The 18,645-nt window shown below is 38.6% G+C and overlaps 2 pseudogenes; both read left to right on the top strand.

The window, feature by feature from the left end:
- LOC139734312 (1-acyl-sn-glycerol-3-phosphate acyltransferase delta-like) overlaps positions 1-17,732 on the top strand; it is a 28,397-nt pseudogene extending 10,665 nt beyond the window's left edge.
- Positions 5,678-7,742, top strand: LOC139734311 (uncharacterized; annotated as a pseudogene).
- Positions 17,733-18,645: the final 913 nt, after the last annotated feature.

The following is an 18,645-nucleotide window of genomic DNA, read 5'->3' as shown; positions in this document are numbered from 1 at the left end:
AATAGAATATAAATATGTGTGTAAAATGGTCTAAAAAAAAACATACCGTGCAGCAAGTGTACTGCTGGCAAGCTTTAGGTGGTGGATTTGTACTGGTGACCCTTTTCTGACTGCTTCTCGTATTTAATGCATACTCTAGGCATGCCTTTCCAAGTACCAGCAAATATCACATCTTAATTTCAACTACCCTGCTATTCAAAGTGCAGGGTGGTTGTCATTGTTTTGTGCGTGAGGAGAAGAAATGGAAACAACAATTGATTTTAAGAAGCATGATGTTGTAATGCAAAGAATTTTTATGATTGTTGCACAAGAAACAAGGAAAAAAAAGAAGGAGGAAACTATTGTAATCATACAAATAGAGCTTTTTCACAACAATGGGCCTGCTATATGCATTCATCTCCCAGAGTGAACAAAAAAAAAATGTTACATTTCTTTTTTCCATTACCATTAATAAGATTCTCTATTCGATCTGTATTCACCAAGTGAAAAAGTAGAATCTTATTCACGACAGAGAGTAACTGTGTAAGTAAAATCCCTGTAGGCCCTAGCTACACTTTCTGCAAAACAAAACAAAACAGAAATGAATCCCGGCATTCTTTCTCTAAAAACTCTAAAAGCAAACATCTATTTGAACTGAAATAGTACAGTGACAGATGATTGGCGAAAAAGAACTCAGAACTGAGTCCTTTGGTGTAATCTGATTGGTTTTGTAGAAGTTGCAAAATTTTGAATCATGGTGATAGATCTATCTAGGGTGACTTCAACAGGCTTTACTGTATTTCAGATCAGCTACATGACTGATTCACTACTCGTGAAGAAGTCCTTCTATTTGCAAAATGAAATATATTTGATTGAACATAGAAGTAAAAAAAAATATATGTATACAGTGGATATTTGCCAGATATTAATACAATGTAGGTATAACACTAAATTGCACTTTTTTTATGGCAAAGAATTTCTTTATTTTGCAAAATGATCATTTGTATATTTGTGTTTGGATACACTACACAGATCTATAACAATTCAGTGAACATTTTAATGTGCTCTCAGATTGGCATGTTAGGTGATGGAATGTTTTTAAACAAAGAAACACTTAATATTAAACTGAGATTCACTCAACATTTCAAGGACAAGGCTTGCCATAGTACTGGCTCCATTAGAGTAGGGCCACTGATTTTTTGTTGTTGTTGTTTCATGTTTCATCTACATTTTTATGTGCATTTCTTTTTCCTTTTTTTTTTTGCTGGCAAATAAGGAAACTGTTCTTTTTGCAAACGAAAGTGTTTTGATTGAATGGTATATGTAAGTCTTTGAGATATGGTGGGTGCACAGTGAACAAAGCGTCTTTTGTGCATTGGTAGTTGTTCTCTCTCACTTTTTTTGTATAGTTTTTTTTTTTTTTTTAGTTTTTGCTAATCTGTGAAGTGTGTAAAATAGTGCAGACAATGTACAATTGCACACACTTGAACTTCAGTCTGTACCAGGAGTCTCTAGAAGTTCTAAACAGAAGGTGTACATTGTATATGTGACTGTGTATCACAAAACTGACATAAAGTTGCACACCCTGATTTTACGTGAGGATTCAGAATAGGCGAAGCACATCAATCTAGTCAATCTTGAGTTTTTTGCACTTTGTGAAAGAGTAACCTTCTGCATAATTCTACAGCTTTGGATCATAAAACAAGTTAAAATTGAGTATTAAGCAGTATTTTCTAGAACACATTTTGCTTGTAGAACAGAGTGGTTAAGCATATCATAGAGGCCCCTTTTAAAGGGGAAGGCTAGTAACTGATCAGTGGGAATCAGTGGAAATGCTGGGAGATGATTGTTCCAATCCTTATGGGATTCATTCAAGAGTTCATTGTATATCTATTGTTGTGTGAAAATGATGTGCTTCAGAACGGTCTCATATTCAAGTAATGTGCAGTTTAATGCTTCCAGGTTAGCGTCCCTGGTCAGTGACGGAGCATTAATCTGCACATTACTTGAATATGAGACCGTTCTGAAGCAAATCATTTTCACACAATAATAGATAAAACAATGAACTCTTGAATGAATCCCACAAGGATTGGAACAATCATCTCCCAGCATTTCCACTGATTCCCACTGATCAGTTACTAGCCTTCCCCTTTAATTCCTTAATAATCCTTAACACTCTTCATGTTCAACTCTAAGTATCTTTTGACAGGATGATGGTAAGCTTTTAAAGTGGGTACTAGTCATGAATAGAATGTGTTAATAGAGCATGCCTAATTTCAGCTTAATCTGATAATTCGTCATTGTTGTTGATATGGTGTTTTACATCCTGTTATTTGTCTCATTCATTGCACAGCTAGCATGGCTTGGTAGGATTAAGTGCTTGAATAGACACTATACTTCAAAGCCTCTTTTCTCAGGACACACTTTTTCAGAGGATGGCTTTCTTTTCAATATTTAGATAGGTTAGGAGAGTCCATTTGAATTGAGTTATACATCATTTTATTGCTGAAAGTCTGTTTTTTCATAATCTGCCCTTAACCAAAAATCCATGTGTGGCGACTTCTTTTTTGGTTTTGTGAAGCAGGGTCACACATTATGTACTTGCATAGACTAACACACCAAGTCAAAACCTTCCATGTAAAGTAGGCTTGGCCCTTTGACTTGCGCTGATGACCACTTGTGCAGCTCAAATATCAGATCTGCTTGTCAGTCAAATATCAGACATGTTTGACAAGTGTTTTGTTTATGTACTAGGTAATATTTCAGCTAGCTCATCAAGCAAACTTTCATCCACCTTCAGTTTCTTTTTACAGTGAAGTTTCATATGATGTTTTGTTTCTCAAGGATTTTTTTTTTCCCCTTTGACCTCTTTTCCTTTTCTACACCAATTCATACCCAGTGCATCAGAAGTAGTAGTTCTATAAACAGTGAACATTGATTCAGTTTTGTGAATCACTAGAGTTGTACTGTAGCCTTTGTATGTGAATATACTACATGTAGATAAATGAAATGTTGAAAGATGATGCTCAGGGTAGATTGTATTTATTAGGTGATACGCTATTGTGATTGTCAAAATCTCTCTTTATTTTTTTTTATTCTTCTTTCTTTCTGGACAATTTTGTGTCGTCAATATCTCAAGAATGACATTACAAAATAACATGACATTTTCAGTCAACATGTCTCATGACAAAATCTAGCCACAATAGGGTTTTCATGACAGTAACATATCTATGACGTCATCTAGGCGCCATTTTGTGATTTTCGGACCTTGTCAAATGATCGATCATAACTTCATAACTAGATATCATTTCTGTATCATTTTCGGTGGACGTGAAGTTCAGGTCACGCTCTATCTTACTTTTTAACGCTAGTTACACAGGTCATCATTACGCGCGCGTAAGAGCGCGTCAAAATTTTAAAAGGCTCAAAACGACTTCCCAATGGGAAATCTCGAAGTTTCAGACAATTTTAAGCGTTTCGAACATTTTCTCGCGTGCGCGTCCGTCCGCGCAATTTCGCGCGCAGAGCCCGTAAGCAACATGAAAATGCAATTTTTTTGACTGATTTGGATTCCTGATACTTTGAGTAACAATATCCATTGATTTCCGATCGATTTCGACCTATAACAAAGGAATGCACTGGCGTCAAAGTTGAAATTCCGCGTGCGCGTCTTTCTGCAAATATAGTGAAAAAACATGTCTTTGTTTATTTCGCCATAGCTCTTTAAATCGTCCGTTGACTCTATATTTCTATTGCATATTACAAAAGTATATGAATTGTAAATAACATTCCAAGTATCAATATTGCCAGGAAAACGCGATGACGTCATCATATCGTCATTTTAAATAAAAAAAGTGGAATTGATTTTTTTGAGGTACTGTTTCTGACATTCATTTGCTCGTATCTCTGTTGTTTAAGCTCAATATTACCCCAAATTCAGGTATGTTGCACTTTGAACATTTGCCTTTCAAGTCCATGTGATGGTTTTGAAATATGATGACGTCATCATACTAGAAATTGTGATTAAAGGTAAAGACTCAAAATCAGACAAGTTTACGTGTTATGTCTATGGGAGGTGATTTTTTTTAAACCATGCATTGACTTGACAACGTTTAAGCACCTTTATCTCAGCTGATTTTGCTTCATTTCCTCTGAAACATAAATATGTTGTAGCTGAGACAATAAGCTTTAGTAATCATGCATTTTATGTTTTCAAATCTCCTCATCAGGTTGACAATTTTGCAATTTAAAACTGAAAATGAGAATGCAATCTGTACGGAACAATTCCCAATTTTTCTTTGCAACTGTATATTGATCGAATCCACGCTGCCACTTGTGGGAAGTTAAATAGCGCCATCACAAGTCAACACTGTCACGATAGTATTTAGATTTAAGTTTCGCATTCGATCTTCAGGACAGCCATGTGCATAGCTGCCAAGTATTACGAAAAATTCGTAAATATTACAAATTTTTACCTATTTTACGAAAATACGAATGCACCTTTAAATTTTACGAATATGAGCGCCATTATACATGTATTATACTATGCCCATTCACGCATGTGTTATACAACATGTCAGCGCAATTCTATCCACGTACGTACGTGCACATGCATGGCGTGGACCATTACTGTAACTGTGCGAAGAGACGATAGATTGCTGTGTACTGTATGTAGCATGCAGTGTGCACCGCGCGCACCGATGCTACATTCCCCCGTGACTACGGTACAGTCACAGCTGTACTACGTATTTGAGTGCTTGTACTCGCAGTCGAGCCGCTCGCTACGTCGCTTGTCGTACGCTGGCATAGCAAGCTATGTAGCAGAGGCTTTGGATGAAAGCAGTGAATGTGTACTACAGTAAAGTAACCTGCTGCGGAGCGCGAATTTAAGAACCTGCGAATACTGTTTACGTGGTTTCTTTCGCGGTGGTTTTAGCCGCTCAGCGCGAAAAATTAATCGCGCGAAAATATTGACGTTTACAGTATACCACGCTAGTACGTGTAGACGAAAACAGCGCATTCGTGTGAAAGTAAGAGGCCATTCATAGTACATGCATGTTGATGTTAGTGCATACACACTGCCTATGTATAGCTTTATGATGATTGCAAGTGCGCTGCACCGATGTGTATTGTGTGTGATGCAGTACAGTTGCGATGTTGCTAGCGAACGTTCGACGCTATCTTCTCACTTCTTCTTTTCTAGTTTTGACTTTTGGACAATAAATGACAGAGAATGGATCGTAAAAAGGGACAGTGTTACAATAGCAAATACGAAACAGAGTTCGACTTCATCACAAAATCTGGAAAGAGCAAACAGCATGCATTTTGTAAGATATGTCGCCGGGATATTTCAATCGCTCATGGCGGCCGCAGTGACATCATTTTGCATAGGAAATCAAAACTTCACATTGGTAATTTTGAGTCTGAATCTTCATCCACACCCAAGATAACATCATGGATGTCAACTTCGCAGGATTTAAATGTTACGCGAGCTGAGTGCTTGTTTACATCATTCTACTTGGAGCACAACATTCCTCTTTCTGCTGCTAGTCATATGGGGCCATTGTTACGGAAAGCCTTTCCAAATTCGGAGGAGGTGAAGAAATTTTCAAGTGCAAGGACCAAAACTTCCTGTCTAGTTAAAGAAATGGCCAAAGATGAACAAGAACGGATTGCTTTAGCAATGAAAGCAGGACCCTTTGCAATTTCAACTGATGGGAGTAATACAAGCACCAGTAAATTGTACCCAATAGTTATCAACTACTTTGACGGTAAGCAAATTTCTTGTTCTATTTTCTCCCTTCAAAACTTGGAAGAAGCGGGAACTGGCGAAAACATTGCGCAGCTGCTTATAGCAGAAATGCAAAAGCATAGTATCCCATGGCAAAACTGTACAGCATTGGGGTCAGACAATGCAGCGGTCATGACAGGTGTGAAGAAAGGAGTGGGAGCATGCCTCAAAAAATGTCAGCCAGAGCTCATTGTGCTTGGTTGCCCAAATCATCTCATTGATCTTGCCGCCAAAGCTGGATCATCAGCGTTACCATGCTCAATAGACTCGCTTCTCATTGATGTGTTCTATTATCTTGAAGCCAGCGTAAACAGGAAACTTAATCTCAGAAATTTCCAAAAGCTCCTTGGTACTGAAGTGCAAGCAATCTTGAAACATGCTTGTACTCGCTGGCTGAGCTTGGGACAGTGTTTGCCACGATTTCTCCAGCAGTGGGAAGCTCTCATTCTCTTTTTTGAGGAGGAAGTGGCTCAGCAGCAGAAGCCTGTTAAAGAGACCAAGACAACACCCAGTATCAAGACCAACCTTGTACCGAAGAAAGCAAATCCAACTTTGAAAAGCAAACCTGCTCAGGAACCTGCGTGTGTCTCCCAGCAGAAGAAGCTTGCTCCACAAACCAGCAAGGCCAAGATCACAGCAAGCCTCCAGAAGTTTCGTATTCCAAAGAAGGTATCTGCAATTCATGCAAAACCAGATGTAACTGTAAGCAAACCTCAACTGCTTCAGCCGGAGGTGAGTGCATCATCATCACAGCCTCAACGAGTAAATGTGTCTCCAGCAAGTGATTCAGTTGGACAGAAACGGCATGGTGATAATGTAAACGTACATGTACCTCACCAAAAGAAACAAAAGACTTGTACAGAAGGACCTTCTGCTAAGGCAGTATGCACATTGAAGCTGAAGCCTGGAACTTCAAGTCATCCTAGCAAATGTACTACAGGAGTGACCAGAAAATCTACTGCAAAGAAAACAAGCTCACACATACTCACACCTGAGACTTCAACTAAACTTAGTCAAGGTACCAGCAATGTAACTGAAAAGGAAGAAACAAGACCTGTGAGAATTCTGAAGACACTGAAATCAAAGCTGAAGTTGGCCATTGCACAATTTCTGAGCCAAAGTATTACTTCATTTGACAGGAAAAGTGTCATCCTCCAGACCAGAAGTCCTCTTATCCACAGACTTAAAAGAGAACTTGAAAACCTACTGCGTGATCTGTACAGCAAATTTGTCACTCCACAAGCCATTATGGCAGTCACTGATGTGACCCTTCTTGATTACAAAAAGAAGGAGAATCTTAGAGAAGAAAGTGAGATTGTCATAGGAAGTGAAGCAAGAGAGACTGTGAGCACATTGGACAAGGCTGATCGCCAACAGTTTTATGCAGCAGTATACTCTTATTACTCAAAGGCATGTGACTACATTGTTGCAAAATTTCCACTGAAATCCAATGTCATCATCCATGCACAGGTTGCAGATATTTCATGTAGAATGGATGTCAAATTCACCTCTGTGAAGTTTTTCATTGACAAGTTTCCGTGCATGTTACTCGTCAAAGAAGGAGAAGACAGACATAGTGCGATGGATGCACTGGAAAACCAGTTTGTGAGCTATCAAATTGCTCAGATTCCAGACTCAGTGCTAAGAGAGGAAGGAGCTGACAAGCAGTGGGCAGTTATGATGACACAGAAGGGTGCATCAGGTGAACTGAGCTATGATAGACTTGGAAGAGTAATGCTAGGGATCCTGACAATACCACATACAAACGCGGAGTGTGAACGGGTGTTCAGCCAAGTACGCAAGAACAAAACTGATTTCAGAGGATCAATGAGTGATGAAACTCTGTCAAGTTTACTAATCACCAAGGCTCAGCAGACAGGACCTTGCTACTTGAGAGACTTTGATGACAAATTTCTCAGGAGAGCTAAGTCGGCTACATGTAGAGCTCTCAATGAATAACAATCTATGTGTCATGAGGAAAGAAACTGATTTCAGACAGTCAACAAATGTTTGAACAATGCTACTGAAATAAACTCAACTTTACTTTTCCTCCAGTGAGAGCAGACAGGACCATTATACCTCAACAAATTAAGAACTTAAAGCATCAGCTACATAGAGCTCTTAACACCTGTGCCTGTGGTAAGTTTTTTCTTTTTTCTTAAGGGCAGTAAAAATTCAAATGCATACTTTAATTAATGATATTTTGAATGGTCCATTTAATCATATTTTATTGTGTTATTCATTTATCTTCAGATTTATGAATATTTTGGGCAATAATTTTCTCAAACCTAAGATTCACCCTAAAAACAACTGAAAACCCCTGTAGATAATAGACTGGAGATCACATCTTTTAACAAATGGCAGATCTCAACTCTGTGTGATTTATATGTTAATTGTTATGTATGTGAAGAAATAGCTTTGCATTGATGTAATCCAGGAATGGGGAGAAAGGTTAAAATGCTCCAAAAAAAGGCTCAGATTGCACCAGAGAGTGTCTAGAACCCCAGAGCTTCCAGGGCTCTTAAGTGGGCCCTGGACCCCGGCCGCAAGGACTTCGCGCTTCGCGCTCGTGATGTGCGCTTCGCGCACATTTCTGTGTTTTTTATCTGATCATTACTAATTTTGAATTTCAAATGTTGGCAGCTATGCATGTGGCATAATCGGTTAGCGCGCTGGTTGTTCATAACGCCATACCGGAAGGCGAGAGGTTCGACTCCCGCAGGACTTTTATCCGTTCTTTCTTTTTTTCTCTTTTTTTTTCGGCAATTCAGCTTTACTCCGATGTCATTTATCGTATTATTTTATCAAGTGTACGTAACCCGTGAACACTGCTGCTCTATTTCCCTTGTTTTGTATTGGAGTTTGGAGATTGGGTTTGCTTCATTAATTTTGTCACACTTAATGTTGTAAATTGCCCCTTGTTACAGTGTCCTGCTTGCCACCTTTCGTTTGCTCTTTCCTTTTCTCTTCATTGGTTATTGTTATACTGTAACAGGATAGGTAGGAACATGTACGTTTAAATAACTTGCAGGAATGGGAGCTGAATTGATTAACTCTAGTCCAGGTGTATGGCGTCTCGCTCATCTCTTTGAAATTCCAGGTTGTTATTGTTTGACCCAATAACGGAGTTGTAGACAGGTTATATGTTGCTATAGAGGTATCTTGTGCCACATGAGTGGAAAGCATCACTGTTTAGTAGTAGTAATGAACTTTTTCATGTTGTATATGGTATAAATATTTAAGATAAATATATATATATATATATATATATATATATATATATATAAGATTAAAGATAAATTTCACATCCAATTTTCGGTACAGCCGTGTGGCTTTATAGTCACTTAGCGCGCTGCATGGTCATTATGCACTACCTTAGGACGAGATGTTCGAGACCCGCAGGACGCTATCATTTTTTCTCTCTCTCTTTCTTTGTGTTTCTTTTGGCAGTTCAGCTTTATTCCGATCGATGTCATTTATCGTATTATCTTATCAATTATACTACCCCACGACACACAGTCGCTCAAGTTCCTTTTTTTTTGTCGGAGGCTGGAGGTTGGATTTGCTTCATTTATCATACGTATTGTTTAAATTGCCCTTGGTACAGTGCCCCACTTGCCACCTTTCCTTTTCCCTTTCCTTTTCTCTACGTTTGTTCCTGTTACATTGTCACAAGACAGGTCGGAAAATAATTTGCATAACTCAACTGGAGCAGGAATGGCAACTGAATGAATTAACTCTAGGCCAGGTGTATGGCGTCTCGCTCATCTCTTTGAAATTCCAGGATGTTATTGTTTGACGCAATAACGGAGTTGTAGACAGGTTTTATGTTGCTATAGAGGTATCTTGTGCCACATGAGTAGAAGGCATCACTGTTTAGTAGTAGTAATGAACTTTTTCATGTCCCTCCATGTCAATTATAGTGTGGTTTAAAGGGGTTGTGTGTCTATCTGCCAAAGAAAAGGAAAAACTTATTTTCGTCATGGCTGCTTCTCTATACGTAGCCGTAGGTAATGAGTGTTGTTGGTATCTGAGCAGTGAAGAACAGAGCATCAGGCTAAAATCCCCCTTAGTTATACGCGCTAAGCGTTCAATTTGATATATCTTTCTTTATGAAGTCAATCCCTGCTAATGGAGTTACAGAATTATGTTATGACACGTTTCACTGAAAGTTTGTAAAGCAAAGTTTATGGACAAGGCAAGCAATTGTACATGAATAATACCTGCCATTGATTTCAGAGGGAAATTATGGTATGCATAAATGTAAGGGTATCATTGCTTTGGAATTGCTGAGACAATATGCTTGGCACGAGGGCTTCCACTTCTAATAACTGATCCCTTTGAAGATGTGTCGGTCACGGGTGATCGTCATGATTCATCTTTCACGTAGAAGCTTACGTTCCACACTCTTGGTTCGAGAAGACTTACCATCATACTTCAAATTGTTATTAAAGGTAAAGACTCAAAATCAGACAAGTTTACGTGTTATCTCTATGGGAGGTGATTTTTTTTTTTAATGTGCATTGACTTGACAACGTTTAAGCACCTTTATCTCAGATGATTTTGCTCCATTTCCTCTGTAACTTAAGTGTGTGGTAACTGAGACAATAAGCTGCAGTAATCATGCATGTTATTCTTTGAAATCTCCTCATTAGTTTGACAATTTTGCAGTTTAAAACTGAAAATGAGAATGGAATGTGGACAAAACGATTCCTGATTCATCTTTCACATACATAACTTTACGTTCCTCTTTTTTTCTCGTCGAGACGTATGGCCGAGTGGTTAAAGGCGACGTCTCAGAGACGTGAGGTTGCACACGTGCGGGTTCGAACCCCACAAGATCACGAAACAAAATACTTAGCTATTTTACTTTTTTTTCTTCAATTTTGTATTACATATTCGTCCATGTAGAAATCACATTCATATATAAATGCACCTATACACACACACAGACACACACACACACCATATCCCTCTTTTTTGTGTTGGAGACCATATTGCTTCGACTGCTGCAAAATTTTGCAGGCTGACTTTGTCAAACTGATCATAGTATGTAATGACGACGACGAAGGTGTTGTACTTTGAACAATTGTCTTTCAAGACCATGTCATTGTTTTGTACTTTGATGACGTCATCGCACTGAAAATTGTGATTAAAGGCAAGGTATCAAAACCAGCCGATTATAGGTTTTATGTTTACGGCACGTATTTTTCCCAAGTTGCCAGAAATGGCATAGGGACATCAGTAGTTACAAGGCCGCATTTCCGTCTAGCAATGCAATACATGTTCACGCGGCCACGTTGGTTGAGTGGGCATTGACTTTTCTCCCTGTAATATCTATACATTTCTTTTTTGCCTTACCATTTCCGTGGATGTCCCGTGGCCGAGAGGTTAGAGAAACGGTTTTGCATGCAAACTCAATTATAACTTCAAGGTGCCTATATCACATTCTTTTCTTTGTCGATCACAGATGACCGACATCTGATAACCCCAAGCGTATCACCTAACTCGTCAGTCTGACGAGTTTCATATCTTGTTTATTTGTTTGTTTGTTAGTTTTTTTTGTTATATTTCAATATGACATGCTCAAGACACCATTCAGTGCTTTGTGATTACTACTCTGTATGAAAGCATGATACTGACTTGAAGTAGATGATTAAAAGTGGTTACATAGCATTTGTATGATGCATTGTGCCTGGTTGCCACCATTTGCTGACTATTGCCAATCACTTGGGGCAATTCACAAGGGGTTGGCATCATTCGCCCATTTTCTGGTGTGAATACATGGGTGAACCTTCATCTTCACTGGGTTAGCACCTTTCTATTTGCGACGAATGAATGAAGTGGGATCTTTTACCTGCATGACATATGGCTAACTCACACATGGGACCTCCATTTGATGTCCTATCAGAGGGACAGCATGTTTTTGCCTCTTACTAGGAGAGGGGACGACATGATCTCACACAGCATTGCTCAGCTAGACTCCATGTGATATTGAACCCGAGCCCACTAGTTTGCATTGCGGACACATTACTGACCAAGCAACATAATATCGTGATGCAATTTTCCTGTTAAAGCAATACTTTTATTGCAATGTGAATGGAGGTTTAAAACTTTGCTGTTTTAAATGTTGCAATATTTTGCACTGAGAATGGGTTAACCTGTTTTATCATTTCTTCTTTTTTTTTCCCTGCAGACATTGATCTTCTGTGAAGGGACTCGCTATACCAAAGAAAAGTACGAGAAGAGTCAGGCATTTGCGAAGGCAAAGGGACTCCCCGGTCTCAAGCATCACTTGTTGCCGAGAACCAAGGGGTTCAACCTGTGCGTCGAGGCGTATAAAGGGAAAGGTGAGGGGAGGCTACAATCTATCCATTTTAACCCTAACTTACCTGCGACCATTCCGGCGCGCAAATTTTTTTTGACCGCGCCGCTTGCTGACTTTTTACTTTCAAGTCTCCCGCAACTTTTGAGACCAAATTTGTCGCACCCGGGCATACCGTTCCGAAGCCACGCCCCTTCAAAAATTTTTCGTCAACCCCAAAATTGCTCAAAAACGTTATTTTGTGTACAAAGTCAATACAAATTGTGTTTTTTCAGTTAATTCATATAGAGATTCATATTCTTAATTTTAATGGCTGAAATCAGTTTATGAGAATTATGCATCAAAAAATGTGTATGACAAATTCTGCTGAAAAAACAAAAACAAAAGTTTGAAAAAACAACAAAATACATAAAAAATTGATAAAACAATAAAAAACATATGAAAATAATTTTGATACTGAATTTTTTTTTACGCACAAATGTTAGGAATGTCACTAGGAATATTTACACCAAAAAATCAGCATTCCATAAGCTTTTATAAGCCAATTACAGACGAAAATGAGGTTTTTTGCATATATTTGCATAATTAATTAACTTAATATAGAAAATGCAAATTTTTGGAAAATTGGCATAATGCCCCCCCCCCCCCCCCCCCCCCCCCCGGAATTCAAGCTCGCTAAATAGCCCAGGTATTAAAGTTAGGGTTAAACCTTGAAAACCCTTTTTGTGCACAAATCCTTATATATGCACACACAACTCCACTAGGGCCTTTTCCCCTTGTGCCCCAAAGCTGGAATAGCCTCCCTGTTCATTAGCGGCACCATGGTCCCATGTTATGGAAACATTCAGAAATGGACTCAAAACCTACGTTTTTCAAGCTACAAATCATTATCCTGCAGTTTTGTTCACGTTATGTTATCTGACTGGTAGGTACCTATTGTAATATTTGTGCATCTAGTGATTATTTGATATATGTCAGTGTTTGTATTGTCATAGTTAATTTAGTAATAATAGTGATTATTTGATATATGTCATTGTTTGTATTGTCATAGTTAATAGTCATTATTTGATATATGTCATTGTTTGTATTGTTCTAGTTAATGTGCTTCAGAATATTTGAATATGCAAATTGATGATAATAACAATTATGATGATTATTATTATCGATATCTTTGTGAAATAACATGAATATTGGATTCATTTCAATAATGCAAGCATACAAAATTGGCTGGTCTTATTTCTGCAGTTCCTGCACTCTATGATGCAACAATAGCCTACAAAGACGGGGCACAGTCATCTCTCTATGACCTGCTGTGTGGAAAGAAGTTTGTCTATCACATTCACTCTAGGTGAGAAATGGTCCCAGTCTGTGGTGATCGCAGAAGGTGCCTACCCCCACTCGCTTCTCAGTGGATCTTGTCCAAGTTTTCAGACACTCATCATCAATGATTGAGAAAAATGAATGAAATAGACATACATGTACATGTTTTTAGTGTTTTATGTGTTTGTTTGTTTAGAGTCCACGTTTTGATAGTGTGGTCATTATTGAATCCAGCTGATCTTTCCTGTGTGTTACAGCACTTTGATAGCTGTAACTTCCTTTGAAGCCATTTTATACATACTGTTTTTATTTTGGTGTGATGTATTGATGGTGCTCTTTACGTTTGTGATTTTCGCAAGTCAACTGAATTTCTTAAAATGAGCAACTTACCGGAATTTTGTCTCCTATACTTCAAATGGAGTCAGGTTTGTGTTGTCTGCAAGGTGAGAAATCACCCATAACAATTTTTGAAAAGGGATAATTTCTCACTCCATCATCAAAGTCCTCTGTTGCAGATTTATTCATCTGAAAGGAAGGAAGGAAGGGAAGAAAGAAAGAACTCATGTTTCACAATCCAACCGATACAGAGGAGGCAACATCTGAGTACTGTCATGAGCTGTATCGGAAAAAGGTGATGTCATTGTTCTCCTGACAGCTAAATGTAGTAGATTTACCAGTGGAGTGGTATTTGCAGAGACTCCAACTCTCCCGTTTTCAACGGGAGATCTCCCGCCGAAAACCCATATTTGCAAGATCTCCCGTTCTCCCGTTTGAGATTTAATTTCTCCCGCCCTGGCTTTTTGTCTCCCGTTGGAAAGGATTTCTTACTTATTTCTATCGTATGTTAAAAAAATAAGCCTTAGATAGCACCAGAGAGCATCTAGAACCGTGGGAATTTCGCGCTTCGCACACATCAAGTTGGAGTCTCCCGTTTGCTAAGGGTTTCAGGCGGGAGAATCTCCAGATCAGAAGGTGCTTGGGGTTGGAGTCTCTGTATTTGTTGGATTCCAAACAATTTGTCTTCTGTATTCAGTGATGAGTTTTAGCTCTATACCAGAAGGCATGTATGTATTCCAGGGCTCATTTAGTAGCAGATTTGGTTACATGATTTATCAGAAGTATTTCCAATTTAATGAATGGGTATTTATTTGCCATCATGCGGCACTGGGTAAATTGAATGTGTGAGAAGCTGCTGTCTACAGCAACTGGCTGTTAAAAGAGTTAAAGCCAAAACATAGTTTTTCCAGTGGCTGCATACAGTGCTGATTTTTGCTCTAAAATGGAGACAAGTGCATAAGAATGTGAAATAGGCAGTAACAACACAATTTCAGTTTGGTAAAATGAAAGTGTGGAATGTTACTGAAAAAAGGTACGCAGGAAGTATTGCAGTCTCTGAGTATTCTTGAACATGGTTTCTACTTGATGCTTTGTACATTGATTACAAAACATCAGTAACATCGATTACAATATATTGGGCTAGCAGTATCCCATATGCAAGAATGAATAGCATGCAGCCTGTTAGCAGCCTACAATCAGTACTGCTTCTAGGACACATTTTGTAGTAATGTTTACCTATCTACTGAATTGGGGGAGGGGAGGGTTCTTGAATAAAAGTTGTGTACACCTACTTTTATTATTCCAGACGTTTGATCTCAAAATACTCCAAAAAAAACTTACGAGTTCTGAGTTTTGTGGTAGACCCTTGTATAATACTCCAAAACAACTTACTGTTCTGGGTTTTGTGGTAGACCCTTCCAGTGTATTGCTAGCAAATTCCAAATGGTGGAAGATGAATTTAGTGCCCTTCTGAGAACTATGTTTTAGCCTTAACATCCTATGCTGTCTTCCTAAACCGAGGTATTCTGCATTGATTTGCCAATTCTCTGCCAAACAGGACGAGACGTACCAGTACTTCCTGGACCACAACACGTTTGCCGGCTACGACGCGGAGCGAACCGAGCACCGCCTACCCCAGTCCATGCGGCCCAAGTACGTCATGGTCTTTTGGACCCTCACCATCGGTCTTCCCCTCATCTACTACACCCTGCTTGTCCTTCTCTCCGGCTCCACGGTCCTCATGCTCATCGTTGTGGCCATCTTTTATGGAGGTGGGCAAGACCAATGACCGCATTCACACGTACAAAATACTGTATACGCCATATATTTCGCAAGTCTAAATTTTTGCGAATGGGGAATTCCTGACGATTTCACAAGTGGTTGAATTCGCGATCTTGGAGTCCTGTACTGAACGGAGAAGTGTACACGCATACTTTACATTCACATTGGGATCAGAGTCGGTATTTCACGTGTTTTTAATATCCCCGAATAGCACCTGACTTGCAAAATTTACGAAAATACAAGCCTCGCAAAATGTTTGGCCTATGCAGTAATGCGATAACGATTGCGATCAAAATCTCAAGATTTTTTACAAGCATTGACATTGACAGAAATATCCCGATCGCGATAATTTGCATATGAATATGTGTATGCACGAAATCTGCCAAACTGGCGCACACAGGGTACTTCACTGCATGTGCTTCTCTTTGCCCTTTTGTTCTTTTCTGGTGTGTCACAGTGTTGTGATGTGCACACTGTTGTGATGTGCAATTTGAATGATGAGATATATAATCTCGAGATTATTTGCTCCAGCATTCACACGGTCACGGTGGGGAGAATTATCATGATAATTCAGAAATAAGTGCAAGATTTTGTAGGATTTACATCGCAATGCTGATCACGATAAGTAGTGGGATTTTTGTGTCCACACACAGGCAAAAATCTTGAGATTTCAGTCGCGATGTAAATCTCGACATTTGTATCTTGCTAATTCGTGTACACGTGATTCTCACTGATGGTAGTGTATGGTTGGAGTGAAGCTAACAGTACTAATAATGATATAAGAATGATAAGGATAATGATCATTATCATTACCTGTAGTAGTAGTAGTAGTAGTAGTAGTAGTAGTAGTAGTAGTAGTAGTAGTAGTAGTAGTAGTAGTAGTAGTAGTAGTAGAGTAGTAGTAGTAGTAGTAGTAGTAGTAGTAGTAGTAGTAGTAGTAGTAGTAGAAGTGGTAAGAAGTAGTAGGAGTAGTAGTAGTAGGAGTAGTAGTCGTAGTAATAATAGTGGTAGTAGTATAAATAACAAGAGTAACAATAGCTGGAACCATCCTGATAAACTTTCCACAGCTCCTGTAATAAAATTTGTACTTTGCAAACAACTATGAAGTGAAGTCTCCTGTTTAATGATACTATTCACAAAGTTTTGATAATGGGTATTTTCATGTATTTCTCCCATGCAGCATTTTCTGTCGTCAAGTCCATGTTGAATTTCACCGTGGCGTCAAAGGGATCGACTTACGGGAGCAACAAGGAGGGAAGGTCAAAGAGCGGTGTGCAAAATGGCAACGCAGAGTCCAACGGAACGTCGACTCACCCCTCCGACGAAAAGAAGACGGATTGAACTATGTGCCGTGTTATGGTGAATTTTGTGAAACTCTGGTTTCATGGCTTCCTGTGTGAAACCGTGTCTAAAAGTTGTGAAATTTTTTCTATATCAGGGATGCATGCTATTGTGGGTCTCTTTTTTTTTCCTTTTTCTATTCTTCTTTCTTTTTTTTTTTTTTGCTGTGAATGTTCACATTCTGGGGCTTTCTTTGATGAAAAAAAGAAAGAGAAGGGTAGAAATTTGTGTTTGATAATGTAAATGTTTTGTGTGAGGCATTATCTTGCCTGGCTGTTCACTTAAACTCTCTTCATGTGGACGTGAAAAATTGATGACCTATTTCACCACTACGTGCCAGCCATCTACCATTGGACCAAATGTAGCAGCATCATTCCACAAATTTCTGAGTGAATTTTAGCATTGAGGTATCTCAATTTACTTTTATATGAGAATATATTATCATTTGAGATTAATACAGTTTTTCTTATTCAGAGCTCTGCAGTCTTTGTGTCAGAGCCACTCTAACTGGTTCTTGGTCTGAATCCTGTGAGAAATTAATTATCGCATACGAATATTAACTCACATGATTTAATACTGACATGATAAAGTAGTTTAGAAGAACTGTAAACATATTTTTAGTAGGTTTATACTAATGTATGCATATTGTATCCCAATATTTGACTATGAATCATGTCCATTCTCCTCCCCCACTTCTCATGTGAAGAAGACATACAGTGCTATATCCATCTTGACTTTATCCGAAGAAGATTTTCACATGATTTCCAAAAGTTTTTGTCACTTTCAATGTTCTCTTCATTGATACCTCAAAGTCTTAGTACATTTCTGCCATTATTTGATACCCCCAAAGTCAGGGCAAATTTAACACTTTTTTGCTTTAAGATGGTAACTATATTCTATAGAAAAACAATTAAAGTGATGAGTTCAAATCTATGACGGCTGAAATCAAAATTATTGAGGAGGAGCAAATTTTTAAAAAATGTAAACACCACTGCAGCGCAATTTCATTAAACTTTTTACACCTGTTGTAATTTGCAATAATTTGCGGTTTTTGTGGCAGTAGCCATGAAGCAACCAATCAGATGCAAATATGTGAGTTGTTACTGTGATAACTGTGATCAAAGCAACATTAAATCACTGCCCCCCCCTCCCCATTTTCCATGGACACCAGATCGTGTATGTGATTTCAGTCATTCAGCACTTGCATAGTATCAATCATTTTGAGCATGAGACTGAATTGAAAATTCAGCAGGAAACATCCTTTTCGATGAATATATATGTTGCTCTAAACCATGGAGCTACAATCTGTACACAGATCATGAGCCTGTGCATTGAAATAAATCTCGATGCCCAGTTACCACTCACAGTATTATATGGGTGGGACTGGGCTAAGAGAGAACGTAAAGCTTGCTGCTTTCTGTCTCTGCTCATTGGTCAAAACTTGTCAAAAATCAATCAAGATTAATGCTCCGAGGTTACACTGCCTTCTTGACAGAAAAAACAGTGGCATGTGACATTATGTGGTCAGATTTAAAGAGATGAATGATGATCCATATTACAGAAAATTTCTTATCAATTTTAGATTTTAAGAGGACTGTCAGAAGTATCCATGTTCAAAAGGGTGAAATCAGTCAAGAGATGTAAAAACTTGTGTAATATGGCTGTGAGTGTTTTTAAAATATTCTTGGCTCAGAAATATAAAAATCAGTTTTGCTTTAGGGATAGCTTAGATTTTGTTACTGGCAATAAATGCTTGCAAGCAAGGCCCCCT

The sequence above is a fragment of the Diadema antillarum genome, unplaced genomic scaffold, assembly GCF_040938485.1.
Source record: "Diadema antillarum isolate AM-2024a unplaced genomic scaffold, OU_Dant_1.0 seq00000523_RagTag, whole genome shotgun sequence".
NCBI lineage: Eukaryota > Metazoa > Echinodermata > Echinoidea > Diadematoida > Diadematidae > Diadema > Diadema antillarum.
This window is presented reverse-complemented; position numbering and strand designations above follow the sequence as displayed.